Below are 18,051 nucleotides of genomic sequence, written 5' to 3' on the forward strand. Positions count from 1 at the left end.
ACCATGGATGCTAAAAATAATGAAAATAAATTTTATGCATCCTCTTCTTTATAAGGATAACCTTTCTTTCAGAAACCTCCAATCATTTGTTATTACTATCCATCCTTGATCATATTATTTAGCTAGTGAGAAACTTAAAGTGAGCACACAATTATTCACAAATGATTATTACTATCCATCCAAGTATTATTGTTTAGCTAGTGAGAAACTTAAAGAGACCTATGGCAAGCTAGGAAGAAACATTGGATTGCCTCTTATCTTGCCAACAAATTATGCTCCTTCTTTGTTGTTGCTTCTTGTGGTTAAGAGCAATGCTAGGAATTTATATGTGAATTGTGATTTATCATATTTGCTACTTAAGATTATTTTATAAGTTCATTACCAATAAAATCATCATCTTTATAGGAATGGTAGAGACAACGAGGACTTTCATCTAATGTGCACTCCAGGGTCTCCAATACAAGTGAGCAAGAAATCATTAGTGTTGAGGGGCCATAAGATGTGCAACAAGTAGTGTATGATCCACCAAGATGGCTAGTATTACTCCCTCAAATAGGGCTAAGCATTCAACATGACATTTGAGCCATCTCCACTTAAAGCCTAGGATAGCTTCTTGATGCCACAATGAAGAGCAAGCTTGGACTGATAGTAACAAGGAGGAAGGAAAATTTGTAGCTTGAGTTCTCAATCGCCATCCCTACCCTATCCAATTGACACATGTGGAAGTTTTGCACTCTAGAAGTGCCTAGATGCATGGCGTAATATTCAACCGTGGATGTATAGGAAAACACAAGGTCAAGTGGGGTGCATGAGACCCATCAAGAGTCTCCAAGAGGAGGAGGAGAAGAGGGTCAATGATAGGAGTCAAGGACTAGATAGACACCTATTGTAGAGAATGGATTAGGAATCACATTGGATTTGGTGAGATGGGGGAAGCATTATAGTATGTTGTGAGAGAACGAGGGAGATTTGAAAATAGTAGTAGGGTGACTAGGTTAGCGACCATAGAATGTGATAATTTGCACAGATGAATAACTGTGTTTTGCTTGTAACGATGTAGTATATAGGGTCCTCAAATATTGCAGTTTCATTAGATTGTGGCTTTTACATAGATGACGAACCATCTTTTTCTAGAAGGTGCCTTATTTTTGAAAGAAAAGTCATTAGATCTAATGCCTACTAGTTGCTGCCTACTCCTCCTTCTAGAACGTATGAGTATATTACAATGCCTTGCTACTCTCAATGGGCATAAGTGCACTGTGTAAAAAATTACACGGCGCAGCGAACAGAATGTGAGAAAGAGATAGAGAGTACACAATAGATAAGAGGAGAATCAGTAAATTCTTTAGCTCCAAACAACTGATACAAAGATGGCTTTGTCCACCCGTGCGCTTCCACTGTGTGAAGCTTAGATGGCGATCTAGACAGAAGATAGGTGAAGAGCTTAAGGCTAGCTAGAACAACTCTGACTGGGTGAAAGATGAATGATGGATGGCTGTGAAGGGTTTTAGCTTTTATAGCCCGCGAAGGCCATTAGGTCAGCCTGACCGACCTACCATATGAGCTTCCACTAGTCGGCCAAGGAATATTCCAGGGAATATTCCCTTTACCATCGAGCTGGGGGTGCTGCCCCCGGACCCCCGCCAGGGAGGCCGCTAGCCCCCCTGACCCCCTAGCCGGGGGTCGCTTCCACGGCCCCTGGGCCCCAAAATAGGGGCCTCTTTTAACTCCCTTACCCCACAACTCGATGCAATGAGCCTCGAGTTGCTACCAGCTTAACCACTCCATCTAACTCAAAGATTAGACCCACAATGGACACCTTTTTGCAAGACTCTCAACCAATGTTCGGGCTCACATTTGGCTTCTCCTCATAATGGGGCCCTTACAACTTTGAGCACCATGGATCATTGGTGGCACCTAATGAGGGTGGGGCATTGATCATATCTAGCACACTGCTCCTAAGTTCCAAGAATTGGTACTCCACAATGCCTACCTCTAAACCATAAACTCATATCTTCTCTAAATCCAATTATTTATTATTACTATCCATCCATAAGTATTGTTGTCTAGCTAGTGAGAAACTTGAAGAGAGTACAAAGTTATTTCTCTATCCCTTTCTAATTGGGGCTCCTCTAGTGTAGCATACACTCCTCTTGAGACTTATTTAAAAATTTGCTGGGAGCTCCTTGGAAAAAAGTCATCTACCACATTCACCTACATTAGAGATGAAGTATTGAAACAATTTGGGAGAAGCTCCATGGACAACCAAGATTAGGCTACCAAAATAATTTAATAATAAGTATTATTTAATAAGTAATTATTCAAAAGTATTATTTAGTATATACTAATTAAAATACTTTACCCTTGATGATAGAATATTATGATATAATAAACTTTTCGTAACATCTTCCCACCAATGCTGAAGATGCCAAAAGTATAATAAATTTTATTTGGGCAAGCTTTAAAGCCTCTTTAATATAAATTTGTATTTAAATAAGAAAAACCATCCATAAATGGCAACTTAGCTAGAGATTAATCCATTTACAATTCTTTGTCTTGGATCTTCCAAAAGGCTCTATATGACCAAATGGTGTGGTTATTATCTTCTTCTACTCTAGTACATGCACTTGTACATAAATGAGAAAAAACATCTATACATAGAATAAACTACTAAAATCTAGGCGTGAAATTGATCCAGATTCTATAGCACGCTAGGAGGCAATCTAATGGACCTATGACAAGCTAGGAAGCAACCCTGGATTGCCTCCTAGCTTACCAAGAAATTATGCTCCTTGTTTGTTGTTGCTTCTCGTGGTTAAGAGCAATGCTAGGAATTTATATGTATATTGTGATTTATCATGTTTGCTACTTAAGATTCTTTTAATGTTCATTATTAGTAAAATCATCATCTTTATAGGAATGGTAGAGACAATGAGGACTTTCATCTAATGTGCACTCTGGGGTCTCTAGTACAAGTGAGCATGAAATCATTACTATTGAGGGGCCATAGGAGGTGCAACAAGTAGCATATGATCCACCAAGACGGCTAGTATTACTTCAAATAGGGCTAAGCATTCAACATGGCATTTGACCCATCTCTGCTTAAAGAGCCTAGGATAGATTCTTGATGCCACAACGAAGAGCAATCTTGGATTGATAGTGACAAGGAGGAAGAAAAATTTGTAGCTTGATTCCTCAATCGCTATCCCTACCCTATCCAACCAACACACATGGAAGTTTTGCACTCTAGAAGTGCTTAGATGCATGGCATAGCATTTGACCATGGATGTATAGGAAAACATAACGTTAGGTGAGGTGCATGGTGTAGCCTTTGACCATGATCTCAAAAAGGGTCTCAGCTTAAGTTAGCACATTTTTGTAAGACCCACCATGAGTCTCCAAGAGGAGGAGGAGAAGAGGTTCAATGATAAGAGTCAAGGACCAGATAGACACCTATATTGTAGAGAATGGATCAAGGATCACATTGGATCTAGTGAGATGGGGGAAGCATTATAGTATGCTGTGGGAGAAAGAGGGAGGTTTGAACAATAGTAGTAGGGTGACTGGGTTTGTGATAAGTTGCACACATGACGTCTTCTGATCGCAGCATAGTGCCTGCAAAGTCCAGTGTTAAAATTGAAGAGATCAATGTTATGCAGCCTGAGGATGTTGATGATGATGATTATATTCTTGCAGCTTCTTCTAGTGCTTCGCAAATGACATACACTCTATGTATGCACAGTGTTGGCTCTTGGACTCAGATGCGTCCTTTCATGTGACACCTTGCCGAGAGTGGTTTCATTCATACCGTACTGTTTCGAGTTTTGTGCACTTGGGTGATGACAGCTCTCTTGACATTGTGGGCATTGGTGATGTTAGGATGCAGTTTCCTTCTGGCAACAGTTTTGTTATGCAGGATGTACGTCATGTACCTACTTTGACATGCAGTCTCCTGTCAGCTGGACAGCTTGATGATGCCGGTTATCATGTATCTTTTGGAGGCTCTGCATGGAAGATCACTCGTGGGAGACTTGTGATTGTGAGAGGTGCCAAGGCTGGCAGCCTCTATCCCTTGATTGTATCCGCTTCTTCCCTTGATCATGTTTTGTCTGTGGGTTCTATCCCGCATGTATCTCTTTGGCATGCTCGTTTGGGCCATATGTCTTTGAAGGGAATGAAAATGCTTTCTAGTTTGCAGTACTTACCGCCCCTTGATTATGCATGTTTTGATTCATGTGAGCATTGTCTTTATGGAAGGCCCTTTAGGTACCTCATGATACCCTTCACGGCATCCCAATGCTTCTTGCCAAGTGTCAAGGCAATGCACCTGAAGGACTAAAACGAGGAATTGGATAAAGGTAGGAGTCAAGGCACATAACATTGGGTGTTCTCCACTATGTCCTCTTGAAGTGACACTAAGGAGTACATGGATAAGAGCACATTGGTTCCATCAATAATGGAATTAGGTACATGTGTAGAGAAGTAGAAGTCGAGGGATAGAACATTGGGTGTTCTCCATTATATCTTCCTAAAGTGACATTGAGGAGTACTGGAATAAGAGCATATTGATTCCATTAGGAACGGAAGTAGGTATAGATGTTTGAGAGGCTGCTAGCAACAAAGGACAAAATTGTGAAAATGCTCTTGGGTGGGAAAATGGATTGCAGCCTTCCATTATTGTGTGGCCAGTGACATATTTAGAGTGTCAATGATATATTTGGGTATCAATGAATCATTGATGTAACATGTAGAGGGGCATGATCTACCAAAGATTAAGGATATAGCTATGTAAGTGCATCTATCCACAAGTGACATGTTGTGATTGCATTTATTTCAGCAACAAGTGTCAAAGATATCCGTACTACAAGTTTGGTTATTTATGTTAAAAAGTTAACAAATTACATGTTCGCAAGAGAAAATTTTCAATGGCATATAGCACGATTGAATGATAAAAGAACTCTTTAATGTGGTTACACGTTTAAGATACAAGACTTTGCCAAGGTTACATAGTCGAACGTAAGGATGATAGCTAGATACAACAGAAAGTTTGGTTATTTATCCTACGACAATAGCAAGTTACATTTCCACAAGGGCAATGCTTTAATGGAACATAACATGAGTACATGATAGAATAACTATTAAATGGTTTAATGGTAAAAGAAAGAACTAACATGCGGAGGGGCATGATTTACAAATGATCAAAGAAAGATTATAAGATGTAGCTACAAACTTGTTTATTTGCATTGTCGCATTAACAAATTACATTTCTATAAGTGCACCTCTTTAATGGGATATAGCATGATCACATGATAAAAGTATTCTTTAATGCTACAAGAAGAAAGCATGCATCTCTAAGCCTTACAAGTATTACAAAATGGTATCATGAAATTTGCAAAAAATAATGTGAGTGCATAGACAAAATACATCATGCAGTATAGTTAAATTCATTTTTAAAGTGCATGTACAAATCTATGAAAGCAATATTAATGCATGCTAAGAAGGGACAAGTTTGTGCAAGTAATATTAATGTATGCTACAATCATATCAAGGGCAACTAGGTTGACATATAAAGCTAAGTAAAGGAGTTTGAAGTTCTATATCCAATTCTTGCATGTTTGTTATGTAGTAGTTTTATTGATGGTGTTTAGACATGTGTCATGTTTCAAAGCGAAGTACGTTTATGGATAAGTTTTTTCATTGTTTAAGTACATGGAGGATGTCGAAAGGAGAAAATGTATGCATATGTAGTTTGAGTCATTGGTCGTGATTTTGAACGTTCATATTTCTTTTGGTCGTAGGCACCATGGCTGTGGAATAAGAACAGAAACACTGCATTTTCCAAGGTGATATCTGGGCAAGGTGAGGTTCTTGCAGGCAAGCTGTCTTTCCTGAATGTCACTCTTCTTTCAATGAGATGATTATTTTTTCCATAATATGATGCATGCGAACTTGTGCTAATCGGGTCTTTGGAATGCCTATCGTTGGCTTGGTGGGCTTGACTACATTTTTGAGCAAACTATAACATGTTTTATTCTCGTGATCTGCTTGGAGCATTGGGTTGAATGGAGAGCTTTCACGATGGAGCTCTATAATCCTTTCGATGGATTGCCTATTGAGGATGCAAAGCCCTGTCCTTGGATGTGGATGTTCTGCTATAGCCATGTACTTTCGGATCAATTGATTATGTAGCATATTGAAAGCAAACACATCTGCAATATCGGATGTAGTCAAGTCAATTCTAGTAGATGGCTACGAAAGTGATCCATCATTCCAAGAGACTAGCGGATTATTGAGAATAGATCGATGGTTCAACATCGTTCTTGTCTTTTTGCAGACCAAGATGGATGTATCAATGATGCTTAATAATTGAAGCCGTAACAACTTTACATTGAGAATTCGTTTTGTGTAGTTTGGTAAGAGTGACACCACGTATTTGTTTCTCTCTTTCTTCGCAAGACATGGTCGGTATTTAGTTGTCATCATGTCGACTCCATATTGTTGGCATGCAACGATGAGAATAGTGCTTGACAAAGCCGTTGTAACTTGTATTTCTTTTGTAAATGGATCGTTCTTTTGCAAGTTGACAGCTTGATGTTGTATTGTGACTATATTATAGGATGCACACATTGTTAGTCTTCCAATGATGCTTTCACATTTTGTTGCCCAAGATGATTCGAAATTTTCTATGTCATACTAAGTTGCAGCAAACAGTTTTAGTTATGTTTTTCTAGAAGCCATAGTTTTTCTTTTTCTAGAAGTCCTAAAGGATGCCTTATGACTTTGTTTCTTCGTAGCGTCCATTGATATTGATGAGAACAATATGTTTTAATCGTAAAATTGCATTACACTTGTTCATGAAAAAACATGCTATAATTTGTAATTTTAATTTAAAAAATATAGTTTATTTTTTGGATGCGCAAGGATGATGATTTTTTTCTTCTTAATAGTAATTCTAACAAAATAAATAAATAAAATCAATAAACAATAACAATACTTCAAAAACTAAAAAAAAAAACTAATAAAATGAGAAAACATGCTATATAGCATGTCGAAAAGTTGGCACAAATCTCTTCATAATTAAATAATTATTGGAGAAAGTGCCATTTCTTCATCCATTCAAAATATTCGATTTGTTTAAGTTTTACGTTTTTATTTTTTTCAGCACATTTAAAGCTTGTTACGCTTTCGTTTCTGCCATATGTTCAAAAGATCGTTTTCTTTCATTTTCATTTCACTACTATTTACTAATCCTAAAAAGAATGGATGACGAAGATTTAAATCTAACCTTAACAAACTAAAAAGACAAAGGACATAAAATGAAAAAACATGCTATATAGCATGCGAAAGAGTTCGCACAAATCTCTTCATAATTAAATAATTATGGGAAAAGGTGCCATTCCCCCCGTCCATTCAACAAAGTATCTGCTTTATTGAAGTTGTACGTTTTTCGTTTTTTTGAGTATGCTTGAAAGATTACTACACTTTGAATTTCGCCGTGCATTCAAAGGATGGTTTTCTTTCATTTTTGTTTCACTACTATTATTTACTAATACTAAAGAGAATGCGAGTAGGAATGCGCCCAAAACAGCCATGGAGGGTGCTGCATGGCATGGCAATGCAAATCACTTGGAATATCAGGAGTTGTAATATTCACGTTGGTTTTTCTTTTTTCTGTGGCGCATGGCATGGGTTCTTATGAATCTATTGCAGATGCTGGCAGGTCCAACGACCGTGACTGCTTGCCATTGTGTTTTACCACGAAACTCCCGATATTCCCAGTAATTTTGCATTGGCGGGGTCCGGATAAATTGCAAGCCCTGCCCCGCCAGCACGAGCAAGAGAGAGAGAGAGCCCATGCTTTCTAAAAGAAGACCTTCCTATAGGTAGTACCCCACCATATTGGAGAACACCCTATTCACAAAACCACATTGTGAAAGAAGTAGTCTCAGGAGAAACTAGATATTCTCCTAGACAGACAACCATCTACATCCCATAGTTCCCTAAATTGTGTCTCTTAGTGCATAAGGAAAGTAGTCAATAATGGTGTGAATTGACTATCCTTCTTCATTAACAACATCACCATGAATGATCATTTTCTTATTCCTAAAACAGATGACTTTCTTGATAAGGTGAAATCAAATAATATTCAATAAGATTGATTTCAAAGCTAAGTATCATCAAGTCTAGATAGTTGCAGATGCTATTTAAAACAATGACAACTCTACACGATTTGGCCATTGCAAACTCTTTGGATGATTGCTTGGTATCGCTAACACCCATAATGAGATATTAACATCTAGTAAGAATGGGGAAGAGCATAATGAGCATTTGAATACTCATAGAAAATTAGCTCCGACTTTATCTTAAAATGTTCTTTCTTTCCAATCGGGTCCCAATTTGAAGATAGTATATGCTCATATTAATTTGGGAAGGGATAAGAGTAGGCTTAAAAAATATCAATTTAAAAAGGTATAGCCACCTTTAAAGAATAGAACCTTTAAAAAATGCACTTGGAGTTTTATTGTTCTTGAGAACGTGAAAGAAATTGTGTATTAATATTTGCAACATCTTTAAAGAGACTATAGAGTAACTTTATACCACACATTTGAGCATTTGCAAAGAACCTTCTCACTCATGGCATTGGACAACACACGCCCAACCCTAGCCCAAAAAGTTCCTCCACAAAGGCTTTATTTTGAGACTTCAAGTTTCTTCTCCCATTGCAAGGATGAAGCAAAGATGGGCCTTGGTGGTAACAATTGTATTCTCATGCATGGCTAAATACCAAAGTAGAAAATGTATTGGCAATTTGTAATATAATTATGTTTTGAAAAAGGTATTGGAAATTTTTAATACAATTTTCAATCAACTAATAATGAATTGAAAATAAGTATTCACATGTATCTCGCCCCACAAAACCCTTTACCATACATTTCCTCAAAATGTATATCTTACGTACCTCTATGTGATACCTTATACCATAAAAGACATACATATCTGCACCATCCCTTATGCATGCATACACCTAGCCTTATTACTTGATACATGAAAATCCACTACACTATCCCTTATGTGTCCATACACTACAATGTACAACTTACACCCCTTTTTGGACTTACACTTACCACCATCCTACACCATCCCTTACATAATGTGTATAACCTTATATTACACCATACATTTACACATGCATACACATAGCCTTACACCTTGCACATGCATCTATACTTATACCTTGTTGCTTACACCTTAAGGCCTCATATTTTTACACCATACCTTATATCCTTCAACCCTTCCTCCATACCTCTACACCATACCTTGCGTATACACTATAATGTACACGGTACATGCCTCCACACCATAAGTTATACCCTTATAGTAATGGAATGTGATTTTAACTTCAATTTACATGTAAGTTATGATAAGATAACTAGGTGTCTAAGGTTAAGTTTCAATTCTAAAAGCAATTCTATACATTTAGACTTCTTCAAGGTCAAACTTAATGTATGGTGCTAAAAGCATCCTTAAATGCCCTATATATGGTAGTGAAAAGCAGGGATTAGAGGATTATTAGATGAGAGGACACTGTGCACAATGTGAGAAAGAGATAGATACAATGTGGAAAGTAGAGTGAACTGTAGTTGTTGATTTCATTGCTAGTAGGTGTATATATACATGGCACATTAAATGAGGTAGGTGAGCTTCTACTACTCTAAATATCTGAGATATTTACAAAGAGGACAACTATGAGGCCCTTTTGTCCACGTGTTTGCCTATCCTTATCTTATCTAAACTTTTATCCTAACATATATTTGCTTGCTATAGTTGAGTTGCAAATCAAAAGTTGAACAAACTACTAATATTAAAGAATGTGAATATGTTGTTATAGTTAGTTACACCAAAATGCATGTTTGCTGTGGTATATTGAATTACAAAGTTGAAATCTTACTGCTCTTCATCTCAATCCTAGGGATTTGTGTCTAGGCTTTGTCTTCTGCAAAACTTTGAAAACCCGCAGATTGGGAGGATTTGTAAGCTACACGTTCTAAGTTTTCGATGAAGGAAAAAAGATTTGGTAGTATCATCATGTTATCTACCACCTCGCTTTTATGTTTACGTGCAAGTGAATTGTTATATAAGTGTATCTAGCTAGACCTCTATCACATGTCGAGCTTGATAGAGAGACCAAACAAGTTCAACATTGAGAGATTGCATTTAATAATCTAAAAAACATATCATGTAGCTTGCAAAAACAGTATTATGCACCAAAATCAAGATCAATACTATTGAGAACTTGCATTCACTACTTCGAAAGCATCTGTATAAAAGGAGTATTGTGCACCCATGCTATGAAAGAAAAGGAGAGCACTTCATAATACTTCTTCAAAGTTATTGCATAAATATATATACTATTGTAGTTCTTCATCACTTCTTGAAATGTTCTCATCACAATTTGATGATATTTCTCCACCTGCAATTGCTGATGTTGTGGCATCCAACTTGCCTTGCATGTTCACCCTTTTCTTTTGTACGATGGAGGGGAAAGGTTTGGGATCTTCACTTACTAGCTTGCACCTTCTCCTTGAAGCATGACTACTCTCAATGACAGGTCTTTCTCTTCTCAATCTATTACCAAAACCATCCTTGATGGACTTGAATGTAGTGTAAGGATGTGCACGTATGCTTTAGAAGGGATGCTTTGTATTATTGAATCTCCTTTTGTAGTTGCATCAAAAATATATGGGCATATGTTTGGACTCTTGCACCATCCTTTTCATTTAGGTACCCTGTTAGTATCTAATTGAATAGATAATGATATTTCTAAGAATGAGTTTTACATATCTATTTCATCAGGCACATTTGCATATATAATGTATCCAAATCTTGCATGGGAGCTGGTTCTTCCTTCGTGGTAGTTTCTTGGTCAATATCTATCACACCAAATCTTGCATGGAGGGAGTTGGTTCTTCCTTCATGGTATTTTCTTGGTCAATATCTATCACACCAATGCCCTCTATAGTGTGTACATCATCTGAGTCCAACCTCCTTTGAGGATAGAACTTTTCCTACATTCACAAGAATGAAGAACTTAGAACATAGATACTAGGAGATGACTAGACAATTTCTTAATAATCATGGCAATTGATTTCTTGAATACTACTTTGGTGCTCATGAAATTGTGCACTATATAGCTTCATGGACTTTCCTACAATGCTCTCCACTTCTGTTCCATTCATCACAAGAACCTTGGTTTGATGTTTACATATGTTTCTTGTTTAAGACTAATCATAAGCACGACATGCCCAACTACAATCAACATTTCAAAGGCGATTCATTGTGAAACTTTGTATTGAAGTGTGGCTCCTATTACCATCATGGAAAACTTGTACATGGGAATTAGGTATTTCTTTTGCTCTTTAAATGGACTTTTCCACAACCCTTAGAACATTAAATTTCCTCTTGAAACCAATATCTTTTAGCATATCTTGATACCATTACTATACATGATAGGAGCACACCAACTTCTAAATCAACAAATCGATACACTAACCATGCAAGTTGCATTGCTCGCTAAGAAAGTGACTCTTCAAAACCCAATGGTAAGACTCAATGCTACCATTTGTCTCTTGGTTTTCACGAGGAAGTATTCTTGTAGCACGTATTCGCATCCCTATATATTATAAGTAAAATTATAACATGTATAATGTAAGCACACAATTATATATAACTTTGTTAGTTTGCATTAGGGCGAAAAACGTTAAAAATGGCACTTTTGTTAATGCGTGGATTAAGGAAAGGGCCAAATAGATTTTGCCACGTGGATAAAAATATGGTATTCTTGTCTCCTTTGCTTTTGATATAGTAGAGTTCATTTTGTGGTTCTCCCCTCCTATTTAGTCAAAATCTTCAAATCTTGACAAGTTTTGGTAGTCCCAACGACCCCTATTAACTAACAAAAGCTGAAAAAACCTCTGACAAATACATGACAAAGTTAAGTTAATTAAGACCATTTTGAGAATCTGGAGAATTTTCAAATTTCTTGGTGCTCATAGTATTTTTAATATGTTTCCTTGACCTCTCTCTTTAGGTTTCTTTCTCTGCACATTGTCTACATACTCATTGTCTTTTACGTGGCGTCCACAAGGCGTCCTTCTCATTCTATAAACTCTCGCACCATGTATAGCAAGAGCGCAAATGGAGAATGGGAGCCCAAAACATTTACTGTAAATGATTGGGTTACAATGCTATCATCTTGCAAGGGTTCTCACGGAGTGAAAAAAACAAAACAAGGGGATATCAAATATCATTGGAAGGGACGTATCTTGCCTTCAAAACCACGCCTCAAGATTGGTTTGCTTTGGTGCAACATGTTTACATGGCTAGAGATATGCACTTGGCTCCACGGGAATGTTTTTCCCAGCAAGGATTATAAGTTTGAATTGTAAAATATATGTGAAGCATATGCTAAATAATGGATTGTTGGTTGTAGATATCTTTCCACAACAGGTTTTGAGTGGCAACCTGTGGAGAGCCTCAACGGAACATTCCATGCCATTCATAAAGAATTTGCAGACATTATTTATGCTAATCAAACCATGAGTTTTTTTCATGAAAGTGGAAATTTTGTGTATTATGCAGAATATGTGCTTCCTTCAAGAGCAGGTGTGTATGGATACCTTGAAGATATGCAACTACCAAGCCTCTCATATTTAGATTTGGAGATGCCTGATGAAGCAACAATGGAGAGTTTTAAACTCAAAATTGCTCAAGATATTCAAAATACTATGACTCCTGGAAGGATCTCGAGAAGAGTATGCTTATCGTGGTTTTTACCCTTGCATGTTTTTGTAGCGTGCTTTAAAACAACATGTTTATAATAGACGAAGGTTTCATGGCTAAATAGAAAATTTTTAGAGGAAGATTTGGACAAAATTTTAGGTATATGTTGGAAAGTCAAGGAATCTGACCACAAAGGTGGCTTTATAAGGTGCAATGTGTGCCCTTAATCATTGGGTTTATCCTATAATATATCTCGACAATCTCTTATCATAGGTTTTGATTACAGAAGATACAAACTTAGATTGGGTGCTTGGGTTCCTTTAGATTCAGATATTGATTGTAAGACATTGAAATTTACACTGCAAGTTACCGCACAAGAAGTAAAAGAGGTAAACATTACTTCAAAGTGGAGTCTTAAGGATGTAAACATTACTTCAAAGTGGAGTCTTAAGGATGTAAGAGACACCTTGGAGTTTCTAGACAATGTTACTCATGGATATAAGTTCAAGGTAAATGGTGTTGTAATTGGAAAAAGAGCTGAGATCTCTGTATCATGTATGAGCTATTTTCCTCCTAGTGTTGTGAGTTTCAGACCATAAATATGCATGTATAAATAAATTTGAATCTTTCTTTTGCTCACAAATATTGCTATCAGAAACATGGAATTATACACAATGATAAGTACTATTTAAAAAAATATTGGTATAACCTTTGCAATGATTCTGCAAATAACAAATTGTCGTTTGTGGACCAAAATGATTTCATTATATCATGAGTTACAAAATTGCAGTACAATTTAATAGGAAAGACTTGGTACAATCTTTATAATTCTCTATGATTCTATGAACAAAAAATCATTTTTCATGGGTAAGATCAATATGACATATCATTACATTTTGGGTTAGAATATTGCACTACACAGATGTATATACAAGAAGAATGTTACTTCAATACAAATAGACAAATTGATAATTATAAGGCTATTCTTTAGCTTCTCTTTGATCTTTGGCTTCTCCATCCTCAGGCTGTTTTTTAGCTTCTCCTTGATCTATAGCTTCTCCATCCTTAAGACTTCGCTCCTTCTTTGGAAAAGTTGTTTCATCTTCCATAATTTCATCTGTCATCACTAGTTTCCTCTTAGTAGGTGTTTTCTTTCGTTGCTCGAAGAACTTAGTTACCTCAAGCACTCTTTTCTCCTTAGGCTTTAGAGGAGATCGACTGAATTTCAATGGAGAAAGCTTAGGCATGCCCTTCATTTTGCGCCCCCTTTTGTTTGGACCTTGGAGACTTCTTTTTCTTTGTGGTTGCCATTTTCTTGCATTTGCCCTTCATTGTTGCCTGTCCTTTGGAATTTTCAGCTAGGAGAGGCGAATCTGGGTCCACCGGTGTAATTGCCCTATCTAAAGCTAGTTCAATACACCTCTCCCGTATCCACCACATGTATGCCTCAGGGTAGTCTCTGCACTGTAACAAAGCACACAAGTTATTTGAAGTATCAAGAGACTTTCACTATAAAAAGGATAAAGCATAGGAGACTTACATTCACCCCCTCTACATTCAGTAACTTTGAATCTATTATCCTCGAAGCATTTGAAACCACTCTCTAGCCACAACTATGTACATCATTTTGCAATGGGACCTCTTGAAGCAGAAACTTGAAAGGTCTTTGAGGATCATCAATGCTTTCAAAGCCGATGTCCAAGCGGGTAGTAACAAGTTTAATAGCACTGCACATATTAACTTATTAGTGAATATTATAAACTTTATCCAATAAAGATAAAATAAAGAGTGTTTATTGACAATACATCTTTGATTGGCCATGGATTCCTAAAAGAGAATTCATAAAAATGACCTCTCGTGCAAGAATGTCGATATAGATTAGGCTCCAGTGTCCTCTGCAAACCAAAACACAAGTGAGCAGTAACCCTAAAGACAAATAACAATAGATAGAATGTTGAAGAAAGTACCTTTTAATATATGGAAAAAAAAATGATGGTTTGTGACACTATCAAAGTCCTTAAAAAACCTTGCAGTATTTGAATCAGATTTTGAAAACAAATCCACTGAGAGAAGTGGATCAATAACAAGTATACCCTTAGTAATATTAATGCTAAGAGAAGTAACATATGCCTTGCATACAAAGTAAATAATGAATAAGAGAATGAGTGCAATATAAGGACCCTTGGAAAAATTCATTATAAATAAAGAGAAGAGAAAGACCTTACCTCAAAAAATAATACACTACTGAATCTATTAGTTGAGTATCCTTTTTCTCAAGTAGGATCTTATCCTTTGGAGAAATGCTGAGGTAGTATTCTTTCTTAGGACTAGCAGAAACATTCACGACCATTTGGCTATACACTTTCCCCATCCTCTCGTAGTTCACTGGGCCAAGAGTCAAAATCTTTCTCTTCTAGATCAGATCCTCATTTTCTATTACCTCTTTCCTTTTCTCCTCTAAGACAACCTCTTGCTCACTTGCAACCCTTGTAGGATACAAATGGGTAACCTCTTCAATCTTGGGTGCTGGTGGCTCTTTCTGCTTTCTCCTGGGTGGAACATTGAGGATTTCAAATGCCTTTTGATCAGTCGATGGAAGAGGCTTTAAAACTTTGTCAAACCTATATCTAAGCTTGCTAACCATACTAAAGTCTTTATTCATTAATGTAATTCGATGTGCATGTGCAGTTGCAATATAAGTATCATTCATAAAATCTATTGCAAAATCCTATGTTGCCTCTTGCAAGTAGAGTAGGGCAGAAAACTACCATCTCTTGTTGAGTCCATCCACAGAAGAAACAGAGGACAACCTATTAGATATCTCCTTGACCAGTCTAAAAAATGCAGCCTTAGGAATGAGGTGACTAGTTGACTTTTGAGCTTTCTTGATCTCTGCAAAACACCTCTGCATGTAAAGCTATCTTGACTTTCTCTTTTTTCTCATAGGGGCTTCCTTGGCAAGTTGAAGTTGAGGGCTCAACCTCACCAAATGACTTGTTCTCTGAGGATTCACCTTCACATACTTTACCAGTTGGTGTAACAAGGACAACAATTTCTTCAACTGTCTCCTCAATAGTTCGCTTAGCACCTTCTTCATAAGATTTCTTCACCAACACCTTCCTTGTAGTTTGTTTTGTCTTGGCCATTGAAACCAACACAACATGATAAGGAAGCTAAATAAAAAGGCAACTGACTCCTATCATGTGATATGGAATCTGAAACAATGCTAGGCCCAATACAACGTGATAGCGCAAATTTGAGTTCCTTCTTTGCCCTTATCGCTTCGTATAGAAGCCAAAAAAATGCTAGGCCATGAACCCCTGCTCCTCACTTCGCACAAGGGTTTTCTCAATACAACGCGATAGTGTGAATTTGACTTCCTTCTTTGCTCTTATCACTTCGTATTGGGGGATTCCAACACAACGAGAATGTATAAGTTCATTTTTCTGTTTGCACACCTCGCTTTGTATTTTCCCCACTCACAGTGGAGCTCGGGACAATGCCTCACGATAGACAAGAAGAAGCTCCTTCCTCACTCTTTTGCCTTGTGCTAGGCTAAAGGTTGTCCCAATACAACGCGATAGCGCGAATTTGAGTTCATTCTTTTCCCTTATCGCTTCGTATTGGGGGATTCCAACATAATGCGAATGTATGAGTTGCTTGCTTCTTTTTGCACACCCTCGCTTCGTATTTTCCCTGCTCGCAGTGCGGTGTAGACGTACAGCACCTCTGTCGATCAGATATGTTAGTATTGTCAGACATACAACATATCTGTCAATTGGTTACGTCAGTATTGTTGGACCAACGACAGTCGTGACATAAGGTTTGAATTTGCGCTTGCACCAAATGAGAAGTTCTTTTATAGTCATGGGTGCTGATGTCCATGAATCATGTTCTCATTGACCATTATATTAGGGTGTCTGAAACGTTCCTTCTTCCCCCCTTGCGCCTATTTAAGTCCACTCAAAATTTTTTGCGCCTTTTTCTTCCCCATTTTCTCGTGCGTCGAATGTCCCTAATCCCATTCCCAACCTCCACGTCAACCCCTACATCCATACTTCGTCACCCCCACGTCCATACTCTGTCCATACTCCATGACCCCCACGTTCCATACTCCATCCATAATCCCGTTCCCAACATCCATGTCACCCCCTCCATTCATAATGCCATTCCCAACCTGCGCGTCAATATGACCACTACATCGTAGAAATTGACACGGCCCCACGAGCCTTTAAGTCAACTTCCACATCCTCCTTGTCAAAGTCGTCCTCCACTGCACACCTTAGCACATTCCCAAAGTCAACCACAAGGAAAAATACACCAAAACAACGCGAGAAGGTAAATAATAAGGTTTTGATTTTCTTCTTATCGCGTCGTATTCGCCAATCTTTCCACAAGGAGCGATACATGTATTTTCTCACATATATGTTCCTACCCTCGCATCATATCAATATAGGATCTTAGCCGACTTCTAAACCGAAATGGCGTGATGGTGGAATTTGGAGATTTCTAAATGCTTCAATTCACGCCGTATAACTTATTCGTCCAACACGAAGCAAGGGTTTCACTTCAAGAGCCTTATACATTGATATTCGCGTTGTATAGGCAAGTAGTCTAAAGCAGAGCTATTGTATCTCAAGAAGATGTCGGGAACAAAGATGTCATACATGTCTGCCTCCACATCTATGAAGGGGAAAAGAGTCCTTAGCCCATAATGACAAAGGAGTCAGTTGCCTCAGATGTTTCAATAGCATCTCATATGTAAGTGACAATTGAAGGTTCATGCAAGGATTCAAAGGAGGGAAAGGCTTCAAAGTCTCCTGTGAGGGTCCCAGGGCTGTCTCAAATTACAAATGTCACAACCTTTGAGAAGCTTTTGGATTTTCTCATAGAAAACAATATTGATATTGCTTTTTATCCAACAGGGGGAGATTTTCAATCCAGAGTGGGACCTTGATCAAGTTCTTAATTTCTCAAAGGACTTTTGCAAGGAAGATTTTGCAGAGTTGGCATATCTTGTTGTTCAGTTGGATTCCAAGGAGTATGTTTACACCCTTGTTGGAAGGTCAGGCACCGAGAAGTCCTTGTTTACCAAGAAATTTGGTTATCATTCTCTTGATAGATTTTATGCAGCTGAGTAATGCTCTTTAGACCCAAAAAAATGCAGGCTTATGCTTAATTCTACTGCATTCATTGTATTTTTCCTTGTGAAATACCCTCTAAAATCTGATGAAAAGCATAAAGAAACCTCAAAATTATCTGGTTGTTGCC

This window comes from Lygodium microphyllum, chromosome 21 (assembly GCF_053477565.2).
Source record: "Lygodium microphyllum isolate KBCC chromosome 21, Lygodium_microphyllum_v1.1.10, whole genome shotgun sequence".
In the NCBI taxonomy this organism is placed as follows: domain Eukaryota; kingdom Viridiplantae; phylum Streptophyta; class Polypodiopsida; order Schizaeales; family Lygodiaceae; genus Lygodium; species Lygodium microphyllum.